Source organism: Coenobita brevimanus, chromosome 38, assembly GCF_032717465.1.
Source record: "Coenobita brevimanus isolate Jiangsu-jjx chromosome 38, ASM3271746v2, whole genome shotgun sequence".
NCBI classification, from domain to species: Eukaryota; Metazoa; Arthropoda; class Malacostraca; order Decapoda; family Coenobitidae; genus Coenobita; species Coenobita brevimanus.
In genome coordinates this window covers 19,216,899-19,232,929 of record NC_136991.1, presented here as the reverse complement: position 1 = coordinate 19,232,929, position 16,031 = coordinate 19,216,899, and positions in this window count along the sequence as shown.

The window sequence follows — 16,031 nt, the reverse complement described above, 5'->3', positions numbered from 1 at the left end:
AGCACAATCTATCTTGTAATTCAGCTTCTCAACAATATTGTCAATGGGCATTGCTGCACGAAGCTCGAAAATGAAGCAGGAACCAATAGGCTAGTGAGAATATGAATATGAGAGGAATAAGTAAGCAAGAGAAGGGGTAAAATAAAAATAATGACAGTAATACATAGAGGATATAGGGCAGGATCTTATAACACATTGCCATAATATTTGAGAATGAGGTGCATTAAGGTATACTGGATGTCTGAAGTAGTGAGTGGGAATCATGGTCCTAGGAACAGTGTGTGTGTGTGTGTGTGTTCTTACCTACCTAATTGTTCTTACCTAATTGTATCTTTACAGGAATGAGTCAAGCTCGTATTGTCCCGTGTCTTAGACCATATTTATCGTACATATCCTTAAATTTGTCAATTGTTTTGGCACACACTATTTCATTCGGTAGTGCATTCCATTGATCAATTGCTCTGTTTGGGAAACTGAATTTCCTTACGTCTTTATCACCTCTCTTCTTATGCAGTTTTTTGCAGTGTCCTCTTGCTGATGCTTCTCCATATGTTAAGTAATCATTTATGTCTATTTTCTCCTTTCCTGATATGCACTTATATAGCATTATCATGTCACCTCTTTTCCTTCTCTCCTGTAGTGTTGGTAGATTCAGTTTATTTAGTCTTTCTTCGTAGCTTAGGTCCCTTAAGCTTGGTATCCATCTTGTAGCGGCCCTTTGAATTTTTCAATCTTGTCTATATGCTTTTTGAGATGAGGACTCCAGACTATTGATGCATATTCCAGGGTTGGTCTAATGAATGATGTTATTATCCTTCTTAGCATGTCTTCATTTATGTATGTGAATGATATTCTCATTTTTGCAAGCAGTGTATACATGTTTCGTACCTTCTCGCTGATGTGGTCTGCCGGAGATAGTCTGTTATTGATAATCACACCTAGGTCTTTCTCTCTTTCTGATGTGTTTAGGGTTTTATTTCCTAACTTATAATCCCAATCAGGTCTTTTTCCACTTTTACCAAACTTGATTACATGACACTTGTCCACATTGAATTCCATTTGCCATGTACTACTCCATTCATGAAGTTTATTTAATTCTTCTTGTAGCTCCCTACAAGAGTCTGTGCTAGTAATTCTCCTTTGTATTTTTGCATCATCTGCAAACAAATTCAGATAGCTCTCATTTCCAGTGTTACTGTTTATATCATTTATGTACACTAGAAACATGATTGGTGCCAGCACCGAACCCTGTGGTACTCCACTAGTCACTTCTTTCCATGATGAGTAGTTTCCTCTTAGTACTGTCCTCATTTCTCTTTTTATGAGAAAGTCTTGCATCCAACAAAACAGTTTGCCTCGAATTCCTCCTTGATGGTACAGCTTCCATAAAAGTCTTTGGTGTGGTACTGTGTCAAAAGCTTTCTTGAAATCTAAATAGATACTGTCCACCCATCCTTCCCTTTCCTGTATTGTGTTTGTTACTCTGTCATAGTAGCTCAACAGATTAGTAACACATGATTTTCCTTTTCTGAAACCAAACTGTCTTTCTGTTATCATACTGTGTTCTTCTAGATGATTTACCCAAGCTTTTCTTATAAGTTTTTCTAATACCTTGCTTACAACACTGGTCAGTGATACTGGTCGGTAGTTGAGAGGATTTTGTCTATTTCCTTTCTTGAATAAGGGGACTATATTTGCTTTTTTCCAAATATCAGGTAGTCTCCCTTGACACAAGGATTTCTTGAAAATTAAAAATAATGGTTTACTTAACTCCTTTGCACATTCTCGTAACACCGAACATGAAATTTCATCAGGACCACTTGCTTTTCCTCTGTCTAATCTACTTAACTCCTCCTGTATTACTTTTTCTGCTATTTGTATATCTGGTAGTATGTGTGGACATGCATGTTCCACATATTCCCTCTCAAAATTTTTTTCTTCTGTAAAAACTAATTGGAAATTTTTATTTAGTGCTTCACAAATATCTTTCTCTTGTGTATAAGTGATTCCCTCGTCCGTGATGGATTGTATTATATCTTTTACTTTGGTTTTGCTTCTGATGTAGCTGTAAAACAGCTTTGGCTTAACACTACTTTTATTTATTATATCCTCCTCAAACTGTTTTTGGGCTTCCCTCCTTATTCTTGTATAGTCGTTTCTTGCCTGTTTGTAATTATTATACGCCCTTTCATTATTATGTCTTCTGTATCTATTCCACAACAAATCTCTTCTTTCTTTTTATTTTTTACATTCTGTATTGAACCATTTCTGTATTTTCTTATCTGCTTCTTTGTGCTGTGGGATGTACTTCTGGACTCCTATTTCGTAAAATTCACAAAAATTTTTATATACAGCATTTAAATCTTGTCCACTAAGCTCATTTTCCCAATCAACTTCTAAGAAATACTTCTTTAGGTCTTGATAATTTCCCTTTTTATAGTTTAGTCTCTTTTTGTAACTGTCATTGCTGTTTACTATGTCATATGCTATCCTGAAGTTATAATTTAGTACTGCATGACCGCTTTTGCCGAGTGGAGGGTGATATATTAAACTGTCAATGTCATTTTCTTGCCTAGTAAATATTAGATCTAGCACTGAAGGTACATCAAGTCCTCTTTTTCTAGTGGTTTCCCTCACATGTTGCGTTAAGAAAAACTCTTGTACGAGATCCAGGAGCTTGTGGTCCCAACAGCTTTCTTGGCTATTTATATCTAGAGTATTCCAATTTATATTTGTATTGAAATCCCCAGTTAGTATAATTCTTTCCGATTTCTCTTCCATTTTATGTAGCAAGGATCTCATACTCTGAATTGTACTCTCTGCCAGGTCCTCATATTCGTCTCTTTCCCATGTGTTTGATCTGGGTGGCATCTACAAATTGGCTACAATTACTTTACCTTCAGATGTGTCGATCTCTACTGCAATCAGTTCTACTTGTGATGGTATATCTAGGTTTATTTCCTTGACTTTTAGATTTTTCTTAGTTAATATTATAATTCCTCCTCCTTTTTTTTAAATTTCTGTCCCTTCTCCATATATTGTATTCCTCTAAGTTTAGTATGTCATTGGATATCCTTGGTGTTAATTTTGTCTCAGTTAGGCATATTATTTGTGGTTCATTTTCTCTGACATAATCATTCATCTCTAGTAATTTAGATACCATTCCATCCACATTTGAGTACATCAACTTTATCATCTTGTTTATATACTTGCCATGACATGGTTCTACTAACTTCCTTCTTTTTCTTCCATCCTGTTTGTGTACCACTTTCTTACCTGCAAACCTATTACTTTGTAAAAAAATTTCTTCTTGTCCTCTTCTGATCTTCCCTCATTTTTTGTTTTTACTTCCTCCCTTTTCTCTTTCAGTAATTCCAGTTCCTCTTGTGTTAGACATCTTTTTATCCATACATTTTTGAACTCCTCTTTTTCCATAAGATTCTTTGCATTTTTTAGTATCCCTTCCACAGTGTTTACACTCTGGAAGGTCACCTTTAGAGGTCTTGTCTTGCTTTTCTCGTATTTCCCTAACCTTTTGTGTTCCTCTATGTCTTTACTACAGATTTCCTCTGATACTTCTTTCAGTAAGCTCATTACATTTGCCATCTCCTTTTTGTCTCTAGTGATCTTGTTTTTAATTTCTTCCTCTTCTATACCAGTGTGTGTGTGTGTGTGTGTGTGTGTGTGTGTGTATGTTTACCAGCAACGAAAACCCTGGGAAATGATCGGTGTAAAAATGTGAGTTTTGTATGCCACACATGAATCCATTAGCCTAGTGTCTTAAAAACACAGCACCCTGAATGTCAATTTTGCGCAATTTCGAGTCCTAATAATTACCCTGGATAATATTTGCACTTGTAATTACAGGGTACTCCAAATTTTTTTAAAGCAAGAAAGAAGAAACCAAAGGCCAAGACCCACAAACAGTTCCTTCCAAGAAAAAAAACAAAAACAATAGAAAAGAGAGCCAAATTCAAGATCCGTTCATTTCGAGATGCCTGGACATACTGCATTTGAAAGAATTGAGATCATAGGAAGTAAGAAATACATCCAGAGTTAACCTGTTGCGTAAATGAAGGACTGAGAGAAACGGTTAACTTTTGCATTAGAGAGTTGGGCAGAAAAAGGACGAGAGTTTGTTGACAGATGGGTGCTACGCAACCGTCGTAGAGGTGGAGGGATGCAAGCTGACAGTTCAGAGGAGCAGTGACCATTGAAGTAGAGATAGAAAAGAGATAAAGATGCAACAGTGCGGCGAAGAGATAGAGGTTGAAGGGAGCCAGTAAGAGGAGAGTTGATGAGACAAAAAGCCTTTGACTCCATCCTATTGAGAAGAGCTGTATGTGGGGAGCCTCCCCACACATGAGAGTTGTACTCTACACAGGGGCGAATAAAACCCGTGTATAAATTCAACAATGTGCAGGGGTAAAGAAGGTAATGAGTCGGCTTAGTACACCCAATCTCTTGGAAGCAGATTTTACAAGAGATGCAAAATCATCTTTCCAAGATAAGTCCCGAGTGAATGAAACCCCAAGCATGTTCAAGGATGATGCAGGATTCAGTTGGATATTATTAAACATAAGTGGGTACTCCTGTGAAAGATTGTGTCGGGTTATAGGTGTAAGAACTGAGGTTTTGATGCATTAAAATCAACATGATTATTTTTACCCCAGTCAGAGATACGAGCCAAATCAGACATTAGGTGTGCCACAGCCTCATCCTTTGCTTGTTGAAATAACTGCTGAGATGGATGTTGCGGGAATCGAATGGAAAGGTGAAGGGTGGAATCATCAGCCTATGAGTGCATAGGGTTAGATGTGCAGCTTAGAAGGTCATTGATGAATAAAAGGAAGAGAGTTGGTTATAGGACAGAGCCCTGGGGAACACCACTGTCGATAGATCTAGGAGAAGAACGATGGCCGTCTACAACAGTGGCTATAAAACGACCAGAAAGGAAGCTATAGACGAGGACACATATACTGTAGAAGGATAGAAACCGTAAGAGGGCAGTTTAGAAATTAAACATTAATGCCAGACTCGATCGAAAGCCTTTGAGATGTCAAGTGCAATGGTAAAGCTTTTGCCAAAGTCCCGAAAGGAGGATGACCAGGAGTGTGAAAGGTAGGTGAGAAGATTGTCAGTGGTACGTCCCTGATGCAACACATACTGATGATCAGAAAGAAGGTTGTGATAGGAAAGATGCTTTAAAAATTTTTGGTTAAGAATTGACTCGAAAACTTTTGAGACACAGGATGTTACGGTAATTGGATGATAGTTAGAGGGTTGGGAATGATCACCTTGCTTTGGGACTGGCTGAATGAGAGCAAACTTCCAGCAAGAAGGAAAGGTACAAGTTGAAAGACAAACGCAAAAGAGTTTACCTGGGCAGGGTGTAAGTACAGATGCACAGTTCTTGACAACAACAGGAGGGACTCCATCAGGCCCATATGCCTTGTTAGTATTTTGCCAGTGATGGCAAAAAATACATCAGCTAAATAAATTTTAATATCAGCCATGAGAAAGTCAGAGGGGGGAAGTGATGGAGGAACAGCACCGGAATTGTCTAAGGTGGAATTGAAAGAGAAAGTTGAGCAAAGAGATCAGCTTTATCAATAGAAGAAATAGCTACAGAGCCATCAGAGTAGAAAAGAGGAGAGAAGGATGATGAGGTAAAGTTGTTAGAAAGGTTTTTTGCAATGTGCCTGAAAGAGCAGGGAGAATTATAGTTGGAGAGTTGAGAGCACTTAGTACGGATAAAATTATTATTAGCAGAGCTAAAAACAGACTTAGCACCATTCCAGGCAGAAACATGAACAAGATGTGATTCAGGGTGGATTGGCTCTGGTACCTTTCATTGGCCGTCTCCTTGTGGACAGCATTAGAACAAGTGTGATTAACCTGCCTCATCCCGACGTTTTCTGGGTAGTGGCACGCCCCAGTCCCAACATTTTTGGACCTCTTTTTTTTAGGCTCAAACATTCGCTTTTGCTGAGAAACATCGAAAATTCATAGAGAAATCGCTCACCTGAGGTTTCAAATACTCGATCCAGGTACGAGTACCTCCTTACCTGACTGGGTTTTCTAACAGGCTGGCACCAAAGAAAACGAGTTCTATGGGAGGGTAACTATTTTATCCACTCATAAACAGTATTTATTTATTTACTTGGTACGAATTTATATGTAGTACAAGAGCATATTGGTTTTCAAACAGTAATATAGGCATTATAAGCATTGTTTCACTCACTAACTCATCACCATTCATGACCTTTTTTTCCCACATTACCTGATCATCATTTCTGACTGTTTCTTCCTCTAATGCTATGTAAACTTTGTCCTCCACATTGTCATCGATTGGGGAATCACTCTGGCCCTGAATGTCTTTATTGGCCAGGTCACTGGTAACAGGTGAATTGCCGAGACAATGGCGTGCAGGGGGGGGGGGAAGAGGTTATGCGGTGTAAGGCATTGTCCCTGCTTGGCATCTTGTAGAGGAATAGAGGAAGGTGTCCCATGTATACGTGCCAAAAATCACTTGCGAAATCACTCGCAAAAATTGAAAATTGTGCAAATTAGGGACCTTGCAATGTTGCCGCGTTAATTTACGTCTCCAGGACGGGGCGGGTTAAACCAAGGCTTTCTTGCATTAGTCAAAGGGTATGAGAAGGGAATGTATGCTTCAGTGCCCGAGAGATTAACCTCCGAAATGTGCAAAGCACACTTAGATGACTCTCGGCCATGGAAGCAATAATCATTCCAGTGAATATCAAAGAAGTACTGCCTGAGAGCCTCCCAATCCGCAGCTCCAAAGTGCCACAGTCAGTGTTTCTTTGGAGGGTCCACAGGCTGTACTGGAGCAATAGAACAGATCATGGTAATAAAGTTGTGATTGGAGGAGTCCAACAGAGAGCAAAGATTAACAGTATAAGCAGAAGGATTAGTTGTAAGGAAAAGGTCAGATATGTTGGAGCTCTCTCCAAGGTGGTCAGGGATATGGGTAGGGTGCTGTACAAGCTGCTCTAGGTCATTAAGGATAAAAAAGATGTAGGCTTGTTCACCAGGTGGATCAGTGAAAGGAGAGGAGAGCCAAAGGTGGCGGTGAACATTGAAATCTGGAATGGAGATTTCAGAGAAATGAGGAATGGATAGAATGTGTTCCATCGTAGAAGTAAGATAGTCGAAGAATATTTCATAGTCAGTAGAATTAGGGGATAAATAAACAGCCCAGATATATTTAGAGAATGACAGGAAAGCCGAAGCCAGAGAGTTGGGAATTCAGTAGAATCAAATTCAAGAACACGAGAGCCAGATAAGTCATTGCATACATATTCAGTCATGACTCGTTTTACGATGTTTCGGTTTACAATATTTCGCAACAGTGATAATAGAAATAGAAAAGTTCCACCTCAAAATCCGATTTACAATAAATTTCCCGCTATAACGATTTTGCCATCGGGAAGCAGCAGGCACACACAAGGTGACCGTCGCTTGTCTCAGACAAGATGGCGGCCCCAGACTGCAGCGCATTGTTATGGTCCCACTACCCCTTCAAAGTCCTGTCTTTTCAACTTGTTGATGTGTGCCCCCCTGTTATCATCACCTCTCAGCCAAACATCGTACTACAGTACAGTAATGGCTAACACTTACTGAAAACTTACAAGCACAGGCGTAGGTGGAGACACTTCAGCACAGTCTAGTGCATTAGCCATCACTTCCTCCTGTATGCTACGTTCTGCCTTCTTTATTGTACGATCAGTTGACTCATTCACCCCAAACATACGGTTCTGAGACAATTCCCCGTAAAGTCAATTCACCGTCAAAACATGGATGATTCCCCGTCGGACAATTCGCACCCTGGACGATTCCCTGTCATTCTATAAATATACTTATTATTGATTAATAAATGCTTTAATAACTAATTTTCAGAAGGATATTATAACTCATATAAGTAAAAAACTAGTGTACTGTACTTGCTAAATAAATTGGTATGTAAATAAATGATGGGGAATCGTCCTGAAGGCGAATTGTCGCCGACATTCCTTCCCTAAGTTTGTCCAACACTTTAACTTTCTCTGTCAGCGACATCACTTTACGAGCCCGCTTTGGTGTGTTACCACATGCATCACTAGCACCATGCTTAGGCTCCATGTTGACAAACAAGGCAAGCAATCACTGGAAGGCAGAAAAATAAGCCACAAATAACGATTCGGCAGTCACGCACGGTTCAACCGTCGGATTCAAACTGACTGTGCAGTGCGTTCTAGACCGACCTCCCCCCCCACACACAAACACACACACACACACACACACACACACACACACACACACACATGTATGTGCACTGGCAGTGGATAGGCATTTTTATATCTTATTAATTTCTCTCATGTATTAAAATTATTTATTTGAATACATAATTTTATGTTTTAATTATTGTACGATAAATTCGTGGATAACCGAAATTGGGTGAAAAAATATCGCGTGAATTAAGGGATTACTGTGGATTTGTGTGCCCAGTGGTAAGGTCAGTGCCAGTGTAGGCCCCAGTGCTATGGTTGGTGCAGGTATGGGTCCCAGTGCTAAGGTTGATGCAGGTATGGGCTGGATTCCCCTCCCCCTAACCTGTTCCTGTCTGACTCAGAGGCTGACCACTAGTGCCTGTAAGCACAGGCTGTCCTCCAGCCTCAGGGGGGACGATTTGTAGACGACTTGAACGAACACAGGAAGGACTGAAGGTGGTTTGTCATTTATGGTTCAGTCTTGGTTAGGTGACTTTGGGGAGTTTAGTTGACTTAACCCCCCTTTTATAATGGGTTTCAATCTACCGATTTACGATAAATTCGGTATATGATAAGGTATGACCTGACTTAATCCCATCGAAAAACGAGTAATGACTGTACACAACAGCCACCTTTGGCTTTGAAATGAGTATAGAGGAAGTAGAAGGATACAGAAAAGGATTTGCTGTCAGTTGCCTCAGACATCTGAGTCTCTGTCAGGAAGAGAAGGTGAGGTTTAGAGGAGGAGAGGTGGTGCTCGAAAGAGAGAAAGTAAGAGGAAAGGCCGTGAATGCTGCAGAAATGAAGAAGTGAGTCAGACAGTGCTTCCAGACATCTCGTTGAGTCGTCACCAGGAGAGGGGCAGACTGGGACATTTATGGTCCCCCTCCCTGGGGACTCCGAGGCCTGGTTATTTTGTGCCATTTTTTTTTTTTTTTTTTTTTTGAAAAGGAAGTGTACTGTATACTGAGCATATAGACTGGTGTTGACAGTTAGAGAAATCTGTGTTGGAGAGCAAGTTGGCCTACTCTCTGTGTTACTGAAACACTGAAAAAGTTCAGCAAAGGGGGATGGTCAGGAACTAGTCCAGAGGGCTGATGAAACGAGAGCTCCAGCTCTCCCAGTCATCTACCTTGGAAATACTGCCCTGCTCGATTGGTGCTATTGTGTACTCCTTCGTCCATGTTTCAGAATGATACGTGCGGTAAGAGGTTCGAAACCTTTTTGGTTTGGTGTATAACTATGCAATGAAAATACCACATAACAAATGAGTATTAGTCCAGTTGGTCGTGCAGCAGTATTAAGTCCCGTGGGATGTTTCTGTTGATTTTTTAAAACATGACTTCCTAGGATAAATCGAGGGTGCTGAATCCGAAATTGGATGTTGCCAATTTTTTAAGAAAATTTTTCTTGTTGAAAATCAAGATGACATCCAAGACGGCTGTCACACACAATACTCTAACGTTCAGTCTTTTAAAGTGGCATTATACAGGCAAGAACTGCAACAAATCATGTAATTCTAAATAGAAAAATACATTGCAAGACATATTTGTTAATAAACAGCTATATCGTAAGCAATGCGGCCTCCATTTTCTTTAAAGAAATACGAAAAAGAATTTCACGATTGTTGCTGGGCTCTAAAAATGTATTCAAATTTAATAAATATGGCAAAATATGATTGTTCGCCATATATTATTATGCTATTTTTTTTTTTTTGGTCAGCAATGTACTTGTTATTTGATTCAGCCTAATAATATAATTTGAGTTCCGATAGTAATATGTCTTCCTGGGAAGTTCAAGTTTTGATGCTGCCATGTAGGATGCTAGAGACTTATATAACTTTGTATGTTACATTAATTGTAACAGTATATTTTTCTACATATTTTTAAAAGATAATCATGATCATATTACTTAATGAAGTTGTAAGTTACAGATTAACAATTATAGTTTTAAGTAACATTTACTGTAACACATGTAGACCTGCATATGACATACCCTGGATGGAAATAATATATTGTGTTTTATTTGTGTCAGATGTGCAGCATGACTTCATGAGAAATAATGTCAGAAACACACTCTGAAGTACAAGCAAAAAGTAAATGCACCGACTATGAACTCTGTTGCATGCCAGGAGACAGCGTTTTCCACGGAAAGGTCAGTTAAATGAACTAATCTGAAAACACACACATTCAAGCCAAACTCTCAGAAACAGGCTTCAGCAACAACACAAGTATGGGAAACTCTGGCACTCTTTGGCAGATATATGGTTATTGCCAAGTCAATCAGAGATATAGATCAAGCAAGGGGAGTTGGCCAGTATATGCTCAAACCAATCCCTAGATCCCAGTTTGCCACAGACAAAGCTGTTCTGCCATGCACAGATACATCATTGCTCATCAGCCACTTGAAAAGTGTAGCAGTGCAGGAAATAAGCCCTCCATCAAGTAGATCTGGGAAAATAGTGGCAATAGTAGATGACATGGCAATGCTACACAAACTGAAGGAACCTTCTGCTGTTAAAACGATGCAGAGCATGACTGGCCTTCTTCCCATTGTCTGAAATCAGCAACTGAGAAGTATGATGAGGTTCATTTGGACTTTAATGCATACAAGAATGATTCTCTGAAAGCTGCCACTGGACTAAGATGGAAAACTATCAAAGAGATTGCATACAAAGTAGTAGACCAAACCCAGAATCCTGACGTTACAATGCAAAGGTTGTTGTCATCAGAGAAGACAAAGCAAAATCTGACTGAGTACTTAAGTGCCATGGCTTTGCCTACCTTTATGAAAACTGACAAAGTGTTCTATGTGTCTGTTGCAGGAAAAACACAATGCAATAAGAGTAAAACTCTTGTGGCAACTAATAACCACGAAGAGGTAGATACGTTAATGATATGGCACGCCACATATGCAGTAACTCAGTCTTGTTCTGTATCACAAGTAGATGTACTAACACATGACACTGATGTGTTGGTCCTGCTTAAGGCACACTTTCATCGTCTTGTAGACAATATAGCCATTATTATGAGAAGTGGCAGGATCTCGATCAAACCAATCTATGTTGCACTTGGACAGCAAAAGGATGACACACCTCCAGGCTTTCATGCTTTCACTGGGGTAGATAGTACTGGCAAATTCTGTGGAAAAAGCAAAGCTACCTGGTTTAAGTTGTTCCTAAATGCCAACCAAGATATGCTGATAGCTTTTCAAATGCTTGACAATCATGAAGTTGTCACAGGTTACAGGAAGTGTTTTGGCCAGCTTACTATCTCTATCTCTGACTTTTAAAGTCTTCGATGGCACCTATTTTCTAAGTATCGAGCTGAGAGTGAACGTCTCCCACCAACAGCAGCTGCACTTCACGAGCATGTCCTGAGATCTCACTTTAAGGCAACCATTTGGTGTCAGACACATATCCTGGAACAGAAGGCTTTACTTGCAACAGAGGATGGCTGGTATCTGCAAGATGGTGTCTTCCTATCAGTTTCAACAAAGTTAGAGCAGGCTCCAACGGCAGTCATGGAGATAGTCAGATGTACCTGCAAAATAACCAGCTGTGGTACCTGCAGGTACTCTTGAAGAAGTAGACTACTAACATGTGAAAACTGTGAAAACCAGGATCCAGAATAGGCCATAACTGATGATATACATAATGAAGCCCAGGACAGTATTGAGTTATGCTTGTGAAACCCAGGCAATTATAATTTAATGCATTGCAGTGTATGTAATGACACAAAGGTTATGTCATGCGTATTTGCATATATACCGGATGTGGCCACGTTTATGTATATTGCATTGTACTATATTCTATATATATATATGTTCCAATACAATGTTTTTGATATTTTAAATATATATACCATTTTCTGTCTTCAACTTAAATTTACAAGATTGTAAAAGTAATAGGTCCTTGCATTATTATTACATTACGCAGTGTTGAATAGCAACGGTTGGTCAATATTAAAAAAAAAAAAAAAAACTCGAGAGGCTTTTACAATAATTTTTTTTTTTTTTTTTTTCTGTTCCTGATGCTTTTTTAATAGGTTCAAGATTACACAAACAAATACATAAACAATAAGTAAATGTGGCACACCAAATTAAGGTTAGTCAAAAATTACACAATTATTGTATAGTAATATCGTATTGGTGGCCATCTTGGACGCCATCTTGATTTATACATGCAAGGATCAGTTTTTTAAAAATGGCAACATCCATTTTTGGATTCATCACCTTCAAATTGCTTTAGGCAACTGTATATATTTCATAAACTCAACACGACCTTCCCACGGAATTCCTATACATAAGCAACTGGAATATATAGATTTACAGTAATATAAGAAAGAATATCAACATATGTTCACCGTTATAAAAACTACACCACCAGGTAGTTCCTCATTTGCTATTAGAACCTGAGGACAAAATTTACTGATAGATGAACTATTTATCTCTCTGTCTATCTATCTATATAAGTACACTAAAATGATACACACACACACACACACACACACACACACACAGATATAGATATAAAGAAATATATAGATACAGGTAGACAGCTAGACATATATATATATATATATATATATATATATATATATATATATATATATATATATATGGAGCCTCTGTGGTACAGTGGTAGAACGTGCGTTTCGTACACGGGTGAACCAGGGTTCGCGCCCCGCCAGGGTAATAAACTTTGGGAGTGTTTACCCGCCCACGTACTGCATTGGCGGACACAAGGGGTGCTGTGGTTGAACTAGTGTCACTTACTATAAAGTATGCTTGCACCCAGTCGGCTTGCACGGGCCGATTACACTTGGTTCACAGACTACACACATATCCAAAGCCACTACAACACTACAATTACACTTACAAGCTTCTCACCCTAACTACAATCTCTACTAGACAGCTTAAGCCACTTGGTAGAGATACATTGGCTGTATCGTCCCGACTTCGGTCGGGATAGGTCGGTCCTGCAGTGGATACTCAAACGGCTGATGATGATGATGATTATATATATATATATATATATATATATATATATATATATATATATATATATATATATATATATATATATGAGAGAGAGTCCCTTATATAAAATAGAGAAGAAAATCTACACAACAAAGGAAAGCAAATAAAATGCAGAAGAAAAGTTATGCAGTGAAAACAAGAAACCCAAACGGTATGCTGAAAAAATACAGAGTGTTAGAAAAATGTGAAGAAAACGACAGACTTCCTCCACAAGACAAGAACATTTCTGCTTGTCATTTGTTGTGCTGCCAACCCCCGTCCTCTTCCCTGAGATATACCCTTCTCTGAGCTATGTTCCTTTCCCACTCTGGAGTGGCCTACCTCTCCTTCCTTTAACCCGTGCCTCCGCTTCATCATGGGAAATATCCCTACTTCTGCGTCTCCCTCTCTCTTAAGATGTGCCCTCCCTCTCCTGAGATGTGCCCTTCCATTTTTGCTACGTCTCTTCCCCTTTTGTGATGCGTGTTCCTTCCCCTCCAATATGTCAGAGTGACTTGGAGGCGTTTTGTCTGCGGCCACCCTTTGCGGGATTAGGGCGTCGGGCTATAGATAGATAGATAGATAGACTTTCTGTGAGTTATGTCCTCCGTCCCAGACGTTGATCATTCTTATTTTTTTACCCACTTCCTCGTTTCCCTTTCACCTACTTTGCTTCATTCATGTTGTTCATTCTTCTCTCTCCCCTCCTCCCCATTTTTGATGTCCTTGAGTGACCAGTCTCCTTTTCGTTCTCATTTTCTTTATTAGCTTTGCATATATATATATATATATATATATATATATATATATATATATATATATATATATATATATATATATATATATATATATTTACAGAAGATGAACATTGGAAAGAAAAAATAAAACAATCCGTTCACCAGATTCCTCCTTTCCTGAAAATGATGAGGGATAGAAACAGAATGTGTGATAATTATCTAGTATGCATATAGCGTTGTACAGGTAGTTGGAGGAAGAGGTTTATTAGTGTATGCTGACGTACTCTCTGAGTTAATGATACTCTGAAAAAGGTCAGCAAAGGGGGGTGGTCAGGGGTTAGTCTTGAGGCCCAGTGAAACAAAAGCTGCAGATCTCCATCACCAGTTTTCCCATCCCCCTCGGGAAGGCTGCCCTGATCGGCTGGAGCTATAATCTCACTCATTCCCCACAATTCATCTTCTCTTCATTCTCCCGTTTCCTTCCTTCTTCGTTCTACTTCCTACAGCCTTGGTAGCGCCTCTTCTCTCTCTCTCTCTCTCTCTCTCTCTCTCTCTCTCTCTCTTTCTTTCTCTCTCTCTCTCTCTTTCTTTCTCTCTCTCTCTAGTGGATCCCGAGAGGCTAGGAGGCGGCATAAAGCGAACAAAGCGAACAAAGAGGACAGGAGCAAGACACAAACGTGGCTTGGATAAAAAGGATAATACCCACGAGGAAGAGAAACTAAAATTTATACATGTTCTTGTTTGCCTTGCCTCACATTGCCAAGTCACCTTGTCTGCCTGACTCACCATGCGTGGCTCACCTTTCTTGCCTGCCTCACCCCACCTTGGTGACTCTTCTTTCTGACTACCTGCCTACCTCATCTTACCTGCTTCGCTTTGCTTGCCTCTGTTTACGTGTCTCAACCTGCCTGCTTGTCTGTCTGTCTCGCTCTTGCTTCCACACCCTGCATGCTACATCCTCCTGTCCCACTCTGCTTCCCTATTTTTGTTTGACCGCCTCCCAGTGACTGTTCTATCATCATCTCCAACGAAGTTGGAAGAGGATATGTCTTCTCCTATGTTTGTCTACTTGTTTGTTTGTGCACACGATATCTCCAAAAGTTCTCAATGAATTTCAATTAAATTTTGTGGAAGGGTGGGCCATGGGCCACGACAGGATGTATTAAATTTTGGGTCGGATCAGGATCCAATGTATTCCACAAAATATCTTCACGGATCCAGATGCGGATCCGTTTTAATGGCATTTGCGGAGGTATGCACACTCTGAATGCTTTCTAGTTACTTAAGTACCGCGCTCTGTCTCCTTAACACAGTTTAACAAACCGTGTCTATCTGTCTCACACACTTGCTGGCACATTATTTTACCTGATTATTCTCTTTACGGTGCACACATTATGTATGTGTCTCATGCTTCTGTGCTCACTCTGCCTTCTCACACTCCATGACTTATCCAGCCGGTTAAATTCATCCTGTTGCTGCATGAGTCATCCCTCCCATACACACACACACACACACACACACACACACACACACACACACACAGCGGTAAGGTCTGCCATAAAACAGGCCATAGAAATACATCAATATGGCAACCAGGGTAAGATAACTTGTTTCTCATTTACAGGTAATCTTATGAAAGTGATAACTCTGTGGTAACTGGATCCCTGGATAAGGGAGAGAGAGAGAGAGAGAGAGAGAGAGAGAGAGAGAGAGAGAGAGAGAGGCTGTTGGTGTAGGAGGTATGGTGTTGGCAAAGGAAGTAAGGTGTTTAGGGGGGAGATAGAAGGTTACTGAGGGAGGAGAGATTGACAAAGAAAGACACTGGAGAAAGATGTAGAGGCACTGAGGAAGAAATAGTGGTGGAAATAGGTTAGGACTGCGAAATATGTTAGGGTTGAGAGGAAGAGCTGAGCGTAATGAAGAAGGGTAAGTGAAGTGAGAAGGTACCTGGAGAGAAAGGAAGTGGTGGACAATGGAAAGGTCTGTCAACAAATGGAAGGGA